General features: G+C 40.8%; 1 protein-coding gene across 6 annotated transcripts in view; it reads left to right on the forward strand.

Moving 5' to 3' along the window:
• GULP1 (GULP PTB domain containing engulfment adaptor 1) overlaps nt 1-12,892 on the forward strand; it is a 2,063,281-nt gene that overhangs the window by 221,590 nt on the left and 1,828,799 nt on the right. The gene's annotated exons all lie outside the window — the stretch shown is intronic.

Here is a 12,892-nt window from a genome sequence, read left to right on the forward strand (position 1 = left end):
GTCATTAAGTGCAAAGCAAACATGAATATTTGCTTAGATGGAAATACTGGCATATATTGGTGTAGTTAGCATGGAAACTGTGGCTGCAGCCAGCGTGAACATGTTTTTATTCTGGCATATATTGTGGGCACATTTTACCCAACTTTTCAAAAAAAGTGCTAAAAAATGCATCTTTTTAAGCCGTTAGTTACAACAACAAAAAAGTCTCAGTGGGGGGCTTGGGGGGGAGCTCCCAACACATCTTGATTGATTGGTTCGGGCTCCATTGCTATCCTCCGTCACAATGGTATAATTGGGGGAAATCTTTATGGCCATCCAATAAAATAAATCACTAGCCACCACTGCTGGAAAGTGAAGAAGCATTAGGGATCCACAATAAGATGGAACGGAAGGGACTCTGCTCTCTCTCCCTGTCTCTCCAAGAAGATAATGGATCCTGAATGCATCAAGTCCTTGGTATTAATGCTAAAACGTCCATATTTTTCTGTGGATTCCATTTATTCCTTCCAGCATATAGCGTTTCACAATAATGATCACGCTAGTTATTCGTTGGTGGACATGAAACATTGACAATTGCCAGGTCACTGGATGGACCTCCTCCAGTGCCAAAAAGTCGACGTTTGTCATTTGAAAATATTGTTGTCTTTCTCTCACGTCTCCTGTGCTTCTAAACATTTAAGCTCAGCCTGCTCTGAGCTATACATTTGCCATGTGCTCTAAATTCTGCTTCATGAAGCACAGTGAACATTCCAGTGACTCCTGGGATAACACCAGTGCTCAGAGATTAGAGGACATAGTAAGCGTTGTGTATCCATCGCTTTCAAAGAACATGCATCTGAAAAAAGTCCCTTTGATGAACTGTCTCGTATCTTCATCTGTAACATCGCATTGGTCCAGTTAATTAAACCTATTCCTCAACATCACTTGTGACCTTGCAGTATGATGATTAGTCAGAATCATTCAGTATGGGGCAATCTCGCCAGGATGTAATGAACAAATAGGTTTATGATGGATCCGAGTTGGCTAGTGTATTATTGAATCTGTCTACTATGCAGTGAGTGATGGGCTATAATAGCTGCCCATTTCCTAGTCATAATGGAGGCAACACCTTTTTATCATTCACAGTTTACTGTAATTGAATAATATACAGTCCCTTAATATATATATATATTACACCAAAAGAAGGAACGCCCACATTCCTAACGTTAAATTGCTGAATGATAGAGCCATGTCTATGATATGTAAGAGAATCCGTTATTGATGTTCTTCATTGACACCTCTGAAACATTGATCAGAATAAAATATTGCAACTTGAATGAATTTGCAGTGGATATGATTGAGTTCCATAAAGTAGTGGTTTAATAAAATTCTTAATTAAGGTGTTGAAATATGAATGTTTCCCTATTTTTCATTTCTCTGTAATGATCATTTATTGAATGGTCTGTTCGTTAAATGGCTATGAAAAAAGTACTTTACAATTTTAATGAAACTATTCCAATATACATATAATTTACAAGATTCATAACAATAAAGACATTTAGAGTAATTCAAACCTAAGCATTTCAAAAAAACTCTTGTCAACACATACATATGTTGAAAGTGCCTGGCCATGTAAGATAGGCTGGAATATCCTCTTCCCCAAAGTCATTTGTGGCACCTGTTCAAAACTTTGCCCAATTCAACTGCTTCTCTCCTCTCATTCTGATTCAGTATTGAGGCATCACTAACTAATTTAATAGGTCTCCCAGAGAGGGAGATACACTAAGAGGGATTAGTATAATTGCATTAAATGGTAATACTGGCCAAATTTGCCATAACATAGTTCACAAAGGTGAAAAGGATATGAACAGGAGGGGCCAGCTTCCCCACAGTAGCTGCTACGCAGTGGAACGCCCTCCCCCCTGAACTAAGAGCAGAAATTGACTACCGTCCATTCCGCAAGGCACTCAAAACCTGGCTCTTTGTGTAAGGACTGCCGCCCACCCACACCACCTACAACCAGGATTTGTCAAGCCTCACCCCCCAGCCCCTTCCCGACCCTTTCATGCTAAAAACAAGGCCCCCATCCCCTAACCTGTTACCCCCCCACGCCCTAATGTGTTTGTCCTTTGCTGCTAAGATGAATGTAACAGGGTGAAACAGCACCCTGATGCCCTTGGGCTTGGGCGCTTTACAAATGCAAATAAATAAATATTCAAAGCAAAGCACGTGGAGTAACCTCTCACTTGTCCAGTTGTCATTAATGACATGTTTTCTTAGAAATATATTTTAATAATAATATAGAAGGGGCCACATGTATTTAAATCCTTAATGTAAAACAATCCCAACTCCCTGTGGCAAGTCCATATAGGAGCAGATGGGGTTGGACCCAGAAATCATTTCCAGAATGCATTCTGGGTTTGCTGGATTTCTTTTACACCATTAAATCCTAACAACCCAGTCGACTGATTGTGCCATTGTTTCAAAAACCTTAAGTCTGGGTCCAACAAGCTTGGCCTTAAATCTAGCTGCACCTTTACAAATGCCACCTCGCGCCTGCATCATCCTACAATAATTTGTACAAATGTTGCTGAAAATCTCATGCCGAGGTAGTTCAATTCCTTAACCCCTTAAGTGCTAAGGACATCCATGTTCGTCCTGAATTCTCATCAGAAATCATTGTAGGCTGCGCCCAATCCCACACTTAAGTTGAACACTAGATCTAGGCTCAAAAGCTATAAAAAAAAGTGTGGGCCACTAATGGAAGACTTGGGAAACAATATCTACTGATTTAGTTGCATTTATGTTTAGTCCCAGCTCGTTCATAGAGGTGTGGAATAAGCAGTCAAGAGCTTTTGAAGTGACCTTGGGGTGCTTGCCATTTAAAAACACCACAACCTGCATACAAAGGTAGGAGTAGGTCGCTTGCTGATGGCATGTTGGCACGACGTTCACTTAAACCTTCATAATGAGAGATTGTGCACAGATGAAAATGAATTTGTGCCAACATGCAAAAGTGGCGAACCCCACGATAAGTGGGAAAAGTAGAATAATGCACAATAAGAATTAAAACAAGCACCACTTTAGTCTTCCCACTCAGCAAGACCAAAAGCATCAATATAGGTGGGAATATCAGAATTTTCTGAAACATAGGCCATAAGGTTGTTGTATCAATTAAAACAAAAGCGGTTGCTACATTCATAAATGCCACATAACTTTCTGTTGTTTGATACATATGGACTAACAAATACAAAATGAGGACTCATGTGGTGCCCCCAACCTTAAAAAAAAAAATCTGGGTCAGTCAAATAAATTACCCTCTGCAGTACAAATGTTGCCTATGTGGTATTAAATCAAACGTTCAACATCTGGCTGCTTATTTGGTCCTTTGAAGGCCTGGCGAAACAGAGAACTTGCATTGGCCCGCAACAAAGGGTCGAGACACAGGATATCGACAGCATATTTCTTTATATTGTATACGAAAAATATCTTGTACTACAAGATCACACCCGTAACAATTCTTCCCTACACCAACCCTCAATGTCGGTCTTTCGTATTTTGGTTATAATTATATAATTTATGAATTGATGGAAACATATCAATTTCTTTTTCACATGATAACATAATATATGTTCACATTAAAATGTACATTTATGTGACAAATGTAATGTGATTATCGAGCCCTTTCTTCATGAAGGCGATCTGCCGAAACACGTTTCATTAGGAAGGGCACCCTGTAAAGTGTGTGATTAAACTTTGAGAATGTTCAACTAACTGGTGCAGATCTCCGGGAGTATTCTTTTTCGTATATATTTTGGAGTGTTTTTTTGGCTTTTTGCAGCCATACTCCAGCTAGACGCGACAGGTTCCATAATTAGGTTTATTAACTCAACATTACACTTACATATTAATTGTAAAGGTGTCGCCGAACAGACCAGCTTTAAGACAAGAGCCTGGTAGTTTTTTAAATTATATTTTATATTGGTATTATAAAACATCAATATTAGGCTACACCTGCTGGATACATCGAGAGTGTGACTTAGTATCCCAATACAGGAGAATTTTTACAAAAATGCATTACAGGAAAAGCCTGTATCTCTGATTGTATTTTTTGTAAAATGTTATCAATTTGAAGCCTGATTATCACGTACTAACGACTATGCACTTTATTAATCACAACGCTGTTTTTATGTATTGGAGTTTCTTGTACAATTGTATTAAATAAAGGAATGTTTGCTATATTGAGATAGGCTAACATTAATGACTTTATTCATGTGGTAGATGAAATGAGATGGAGTGGATGACCTGCTACTGAAACGGATTGTCCCTCTTTTTCCCATAGTGCACTGGATATGTTGTACGCAATATAAAATAATAGGGCAATTTAGAAGTGATTACATTAATTTAAATGTGCTCTCTCGGGTTCGAAGACTAGCCATTCTCACCACCTTCTTTCTTATATTTTGTCATGGTTCCCAGATTTGTGGGTCTTGAAACCGGAATGACACCTTTTCTTTTGTTGACAAAAAGCAAACCATAAACCAAAAAGATAATGATTGTTAAAGAGGGAATATATGTACCTTTCCTTTAAACATCAGCCTATAGACTTCCAAAAATGGCATAATCTTGGGGCCGTGTGTACAACATATAGTATAGCTCCTCCATTGGTTTAACAGTTGCAATATTTACCTTAAGGCAGTATAGTGCTCTATAAGGTAAGCCGCATCAATAAAGACGTATTCATACCGTTTCAGAGACGATGATGCTAGAACCTGTTTGACCTGATCCAGATTCTAATCCATTATTTGGATGGGAAAATGAATATCCCCATGCCAGTATGAATGTCCACATGCCGTGCCTAGAGGTTAGCTCAGCGGCAACGTTCTCGCCTTGGAAGCAAGACGACACGAAGCAACACAGGTTCGATCCCCGGTCAGCGCTTAGAAACCTCAATTTATGCGCGTTATAAATACGCAACACTTATTTACGTAGTGTGACCTAAAGCAGACACTTCACAGCAAGACCTGGTATCTGTAGTACACAAAAGAAATGCTCATTATACATATGTCTATGATCTTCATTTTATATTGACTTGTTTTACACTTTACATAACATTTGAGTGGCCTTGTATTATTTTGTCCATATTTTATTGCTTGTTGACTCTGTACTGTGTCATATAGAAATTGAAGGTTCTTGCATTTTGGTTGTAATGAATCCAAGATAAAGATTGTTTTGCAATATTTATTTCTACTAGATGTACAAAATCAAAAGGAAAAGGAGTATCTGGTATCAAGCTCCATAAATGCTCTTACAAGCAATTATACAAACGACACAATAGGAGTGCGTTTCGAACAAGTACATTTATTCAGCGTTAAGTCAAGGATTGGAACAAATACCTATAGAAACTAAGGAAAGATCTGAACATTATAAGGTAGTTCCTAATAAAACAGTGTCATGGGTGGGACAACACAAAATGGAATCCTCTTTGTGCTCCTAACGCCTCCAGTGGGTTTTAGCCATAATCACAAAGTTTGAAACATATACTCTAAATGTCCATTCCCCCCAGGAACACAATTCTTTACAAAACAATGACCAAAGGAGTGCACAATAGAAACAATAGAAACATTCAAAACATAGGTCCTCATCAGGGGTTGGGCAGAGCCGTAAAAATGCTGCAGTATCGCTATTACTGCTGCTATAGCGAGTTTGTGGGGAGAGTCTGAGCACTCATCTCCAGCTCTGAGAAGGGGGTGAATGCACTGCCTTTCAGCCTATTAATTTCAGCACAATTTCCACAGCAGAATTTGTGCCACAGTAATTGTGCAGAAAATTCCCCATAGAGTCCTATGGACTCAAAATAAATGGGGATTTACTTTAATAACGCCAGACCAATTTGCGGTTAGGCTAATTGCGCAGGGTGGCATGCTGGCAGATAGTTTTAACAAGTACTTGGCCTCCTTGCTAACCACACAAATGTTCCAAGGTCTGGACAAAAGGAGTTTGTAAATCCTAGTTATGAAATTTCCCACCCTAGTTTAAACACAACATACAAAAAGGTCTCTTGGTAAGGCTCTTCTGGGTTTTACTCACAGCCTTGACCCTTCCTCTGTCTTCCTGCTTTCACACTGCAGCTTTTATACTTCTTCCATGTCATCAGGTTTCAGCTTCTTGTCTTCAAGCTTGTATTGGGTTTCCTTCCAGTGCCTCTCACTGCACTGATGGGCCTCTTCCCAATGTCTGGTAGTCCACCATACCATCTAGGTCTCTTCCACACCTCTTGTTCTGATCCTTTGACACGTTCATTTCCCAAGATGACTTAGGTGTCAGGCCTTTCATAGAACATTGCTTTCTCAGCATTTACTTGATCAGGGATCTCATAGACCTCTAGATGTCAGCATTCAATCTATGACATCTCATAGAATTTGGGTTTCTCAGCATTCACTTGTTCAGGTTTCTCATAGGTCCCTGTTTTCTCAGGCTTCAGTTTTGGGACTCTCATAGACATTTGCTTTTTCATCATACACTTACTCAAGTCTTTCATAGGTCCATCTTTTCTCAGTCTTCAGTTGCCGGTCTCCCATAGACCTTGGGATTTTCAACATTCACTTTCTGTGGTCCGTCATATAGGTCCAGTTCCTCAGCTGTCAGGGTCCAGGTGCGAAAGCTCAGCACTCCCCCAAATTGGCATGGGACCATGGCAGTCTGGCAGTTGCCATGGCATCTGGCTCAATGCCATCATCATGGTACTACCTTTCCCGGGATCCCTGGTGCCCACCACAAGTGGAGCGGTGATGTCAAGCTGACATCATTACATAGCAGAACACTGCCAGAACGACAATGCATATACTGGAAACTCGCATACCACTGCTATGAAAGCATGTAGAGAAGATGGCTCAAAGCTTCTCAATCACATCAAAGGCTCCTGTTGGTCAGAGTCCGACGACGAGACATTTTCCTGTTTGTTTTTTCCTGTCTTTCTAACCTCAGCCTGTTTTTTTAAAAACTGCTTTTTGATCTCCTGTGAGTACTGTTATCTGACCGCAGTTTGTTTTTTGGTACTGCTTTTGGATCCTCCTGTCTTTCAGGGAAACCTGTGAAACTTGACCTTGGATTTCTGTTTAAACTCCTTTTAGACTTGCCTATGGGAAATTGATTAATGCCCTTATTAGGCCCTTGATGATCTGACCATTGTTTTCTTTGCTCCCTGTTCTGTTTTTGGATTGTAGAATGACCGTTTTGCTGGAATTCATTGTGAGTAGTCTACATTCTCATGCCTCCCGGGGTAGGGTACTGTGTGTGTTTTTTGTTTTTTTCTGTGAGTTTGTTTATTACTTTTTGTTTCTTCATCTTGTTAACACTGATGGGAGCGTTTTCATGGTCTATAGTCTCTGATATTACATTCCTCCAGCAAGAACAGACTTAGGTTACTCACCGTTGATTAAATATACTACATGTCAGAGGGTTCTGGTGGAGATAGTGGGAGGACAACCTGTTTCCTTTATGTTAACATTTGTATAACTTGCCCTTTTCTTTGTTTTCAGCATGCAAGTGAACAAGACAGTATACCACCCGACTTTTCATCCTAGCTTTCTTTGCACATGTGGGTTTCCTTCATGCACACACTGCTCTTGAGAGGAAAGTTTCCCTGTTATAGGTGACCTCCACCGTCAGTGTTGGTTACATGTGTCATTGCTAGAAAGACCTTGACTTCGGTGTTCTTTCTCCAGTCTTTCAGTGATCCCTTGTTTCCCAGTCCTCAATTTCAGGTCTCTCATAGGCCTTTGGTAGATATCCACCCATGTATCCGAGTTCAGGTAGTAGCAGAGAGTCAACAAAACGTGCCCTCCCTGTGCCACGTGGCATTCTCCCTGGCTCATCAGGGAGATGTGAAGCTGTTCTGCTGCTGCCCTTGCTGGTCTTACGAGCCTGTTTTGTAGTACATTAATAAGGTGCTCGTTTATGCCAGCCCTTGTGAGTGGTTTGTCCCACTGGGGTTTTATGTTCAGCTTCGGAATTGGGCTCCTCATATTAACTTTCTCTTACATGCATAACAAGCTGCTTCTCTGAATTCCCCCCAGCTGATGGTTCTTCAACTTTATAGATGCTGCATAACAAAGGTGTCCCCTTGGATTCTTACCAGTGGCAATTCTATGTTTATACGACCTCAAAGCCTTAGAGAGTGTACGGCAGTGACTTTGCTGCTCGACTACACGGTCCAGTTCTCTCTGGGTTTTTCAGCACCTTTTTCCATTATAGTTTCAGGGCCACACTGGTACATCAGAACATGTGGTACACTTCATTGCAGACTTCTATCTTACAGCATGAATTGTTTGCATAGCCTGAAGGGTTGTTAAAGTCATACTTATAATAGTCAGGATCTGAACATATCTCTGTTCTCACTTCCTAATACATTTGCTGTGTAATGACCTGCCTTACAAATTTAGTCAAGCCCAACATATCATTTCACAGCTTTGCTCATTTAAAATCCACCTGGGCCAAAAGGCAGCTTTGTGGACAAATTAGTAGACATAATCATGGATCTTTCAATTAGAAATGGTAGAATAGGGATCCTATGTGACTTCAACTACTGGACAGAAATCAGAAGTGATCTGGCAGTTAATTATCTTATGGAATTATTACGAGATTTGGGATTGTCAGCTTTAGTGAATTGGCCAACTCATGAAGCAGGTCATATATTGGAGCAACTTTTTGCCTTCTCCATAGAGATTGAGATTGGTCAATCAATTCCTCTCTCCTGGTCTGATCATAAAGGGGTACCTTTTCTAATCCCAGTGCCCTCAGTAAAAAATCTGATCACAATTTTGGATGAACCAATAATGACTTGATCCTGGAAACAGAAAACAATTGATTCCATACGAATTGTTCGTATTCCTGGTCAGCAGACTCTAACACTAATACCGGGAACCCAAGTGAACTACTAGAAAACAGAGGTATGAACGCAGGAAATCTTGGATGCCGCGGAATGGTACATACAAGCATTAAGCATGTTAAGACGCAAGATACAAAATCAAGAAAGGAAATTACGATGCACATACAACATAAATACATATTGGACTTTAAAACAACATCAACATAACTAAAAAAAGAAAATAAACACGCAAAAAAGGTTTCGATGGAGAGAACATTGAAAGGGCACTAAACACCTAATGCACGATCTTTGTAAAAAAACAAGAACCTCATAACATAACCTCACAACCTCTTGTTGACCAATTAGCGGAAAACTCTTTAAAGAAAATATCAAACTTGAACTAACCCATGTCAACAGTGGTACCTCCAATTTCCTTAACATCAAGTAATAAACCACTAAAGAAACCATTGTTTCTAATTGCGTCCAAACAGTTGCATTACAATGCTCTTCAATCATTATTACAGACAACTAAAGCTACTGGCACCCCTCTTGCCCTAATACCTCCAAACTATGCAAAAATACTATTTCCACATTTCCCAGATGAAACTCTTGGTCTCTTTAATTCCTCAATAAAAAGTGGCATATTCCCAGAAAAACTGAAACATTCCACAGTTAAACCCTTTCGAAAACAAGCATTGTCAATGCAAACAGTTTTGGCTTTTGTGCACATTAACTTTTTCTTTAATATCTGGGCAGCACCTTTTCTTTGTTTACTGGGATCCTTTCTACTCAGTGGAGCTGCCGTATTGGATGAAACTCTCGGCTTCAGAGCGACAGCTAAAAGAACCAGGCCCCAGCACAGCCTGGCATGGGGAAAGTGGAGACAGGAATAAGGTTACAACAACATAGCTTTTTCAACTTGACTGGGGTAAAACGAGATTCTGAAGAGCAATGTTTGGGGCTTGACACAGGTAAAGCAGGATGGATTAGAAGAGGCTGTGGGAAGAAACAGGAGGAAATCGGAGGTGTACAGACAGTAGGACGAAAGGGTGATAAGTGTCCCGGGCTACAGGGGGAGATTTGGAGGGACTGTCGTAGATGTGTGGGGCACGAATAGGGAAAGGAGCTGACAAGCATTTTAGAAAAGCAATCAACAAAAGAGTGTGACACATGGGTGAGGGGGCAGAAGTGGGCAGTGATGAAGAGAGAATGACATGCTGCTGGAGCAGTGATCTCAAAATGCCTAATCTGAGAAATAAGTGAAATGAACCCTCTGTGTTTTCCAACAGGCACACATTTATTTTGGGCAACAGAGGTCACGGCTTTGGGTCTCTGCATTATAAAGCGTAATGGCAAAGGGGATTCTTGACAAAGTGATGGACACCATACCATCTGCTGTGGCGTTATGGCATTTTGGCACCATAGAATTGACCAATATAAAAGTAATAGAAAGCAATCAGAGCATGTTAGGTTTCTGGACCACAGCACATGGTGTTATTGTAATTGCTGCCCTGATTGTTGTTACACCAGTAAGTCACAGGTGGAAAACATTGACTAATGACCACTGATAATTCATGTGTCCAGCTTCCAGCACATCCATTTAGCCCATGCCAATGAGTTTGGTTCCTGTCGCTGATGGCAGCATTCATGCCCAGCTCTACGCAGGGGACCACAAACAGTACCAGGCGTGTTTCAAACTGGCTGGTACTCACCAGTGAGTAGCTCCTTGGCTCCGTAGGCACTGTAAGCTAGAGCCCTTTCGTTGGCTTACCCACATCTGCGTTCTTGCTCCTTTGCAATAGCTAGCAAGCCTCCTGCCTTGACATAGTTCTTCTGTGATATTAAACGCCTGTGAATTGCATTTTATGATATGTTAAACGTTCTAAAACTAGTTTTTATGGTCGTGTGATGAGGTATATCATGTACATGAAATGTAGATGGTAAAAAAAAAAAAAGAAACACTCGTCTTCTACCTCAACCAGTTGAAAAACACTAGCTTGGGGGAGGGAAAGATACCATCTGGAAATTATGTTATCACCTTGGACAATGTTATGTCCTCAAAGTACGTATTTTGAAATGTAAATAAATGATGCTGTACATGTTGCAGGTTCCCCTTTAAACAATACCAAAATAAGCCGTGTCCATCCTCAAATACCAGGCACGCATTAATTGGCTAACAGAGCTACCCTCTTTGACCCAGTCACCTTCCATGCAGAAATCAGAATGCTGAATCCTTTGATTCATGAACACAGACATGTGCCACAAATTCAATTTCCAGGGGAGTGCTTTGGCTCTCTCTACTTTCATGCGAGACTATGTCTTTGTGGGTGTTGGGAATACGTATTCAACGTGTGCGGACATCAGTGGTGAGGACAGTAGGGACCTCTCATTTAAAAGAGCAGCCCCTACGCTTTCCACTATTTGCCCTGTCAGTCTGCTGCACATGTTAGCTCAGCACACTACTGTGAACATGGTCATGCAGCAAGCACGTAACGTGTTCGATGTTGGCATTGTAGGTGGGGAAGTCAGCAGATCACGTGCGTTAGATGAGTTGATAAAACCCATGCTGCTTTCATTCTCTTGTATCATGCGATGTCATGGCGTAATATGGATTTTGCATCGGGTTAGCAACAGTCGCTGAAACAATCGTACGAGAATACTCTGCGTGAGGCCTGAACGGAAACGGCATCTGTGGTACGTGAGATTCCCCAGATGTTTGCTGGTGCTGTGCATCTCTTTGGGACTGTTCCTTCCTCCAACCCACACAGTTCTTGCAGCTACATTGCATGTAAGTGAACATCCCTCCGAGGAGCCGTCTCTCAACACGCTGCACCTATAACAAAACCATGAAAAACAAAATACATTTACATTAGCAATTTCTTAAAAAGATTACACTCACATGCTTGAATGAATCATTTTATTTGGAAGATGAATGGTGTCTTTTGGGATCAAAGATGGCTGCTAGTTTCGGCATGTTTCTAGAGAGCTTCTTTAGTGGAAGTTATCCAAGATGGCTGCCTCCATGAAAGAGAATGGAGCTCAAAGAGTTCCCGAGATGGGTAAGAAGGGGTGGCATTAACCATAGCAATTAGCATGGCTGTGGCAGAGAATGGGAAGAAACAATAACCAAACAACACCAAATACACTGTGATCCCTCCTCAAATGTAATTTGTGTGTGCCCCTTGTCAGAAGCCCTTATCCCTATGTACACATAAATCAATATTTGACTGCAGTAGTGTGGGCTTTTATAGGTGTCACAAGTGATACTGAATAGCCCAATTAAAAACATACTATGGACCATAAAGAACCAAGCAGTTTTTGACCAATTGCTCAACTTCCTATCCTCTCCAAACAACTGGAAATAGTGTTAGTTCTATAATTACTGGAATTTGAGGACCTTTCAAACATAATTAATCCTGCTGAACATGGATTCAGATGTGCCCGTAGCACCGAAAGGATCACCATGGCAAACCTTTTTAATCAGGACCAGAAAAGCGCAGGAGCCCTGACGTATCTCGACTATTCAGCCACCTTCGATACAATAGACCACTAAACTTTAGTAGCAAGGTTCAAAGAGCTCGGTATCCAGTGAAGAGTAAAGTCCTGGCTAGGGGCTTTCCTGAAGAACAGATCGCAACAAGTTTGTCTAGGAATATTCGCATCACAGCCATATGCTGTGGGTTTGGTGTTCCCCAGGGTCCAGTCTTGTCCCACTTCTTTTCAACGTGTATCTTTGCCCTTTAATGGACCCAATTAGTAGTTATGGATTTACTTTTTTTATCATTATGCAGTTGATACCCCAATTGTTTTAGACCTAAATGTAACCATCAGTACGTGGTTTGACAACGTAAAGGAATGCCTTTCTGTAATCAGACATTGGATGAATGCAAATTTCTTCAAAATCAACACTGAAAAAAACGAAATTCTAACAGTTAATCTCAATCCGCTGCAGTGGAAATCCTCCTTCTAGCTCGGTAGTTTCAGACAGTGTCCGGAACCTAAGCAAGAAGTTAAACATTTAGGGACCATCTTCGATAAAGAACT

The sequence above is a fragment of the Ambystoma mexicanum genome, chromosome 9, assembly GCF_040938575.1.
Source record: "Ambystoma mexicanum isolate Mex_15411 chromosome 9, UKY_AmexF1_1, whole genome shotgun sequence".
NCBI classification, from domain to species: Eukaryota; Metazoa; Chordata; class Amphibia; order Caudata; family Ambystomatidae; genus Ambystoma; species Ambystoma mexicanum.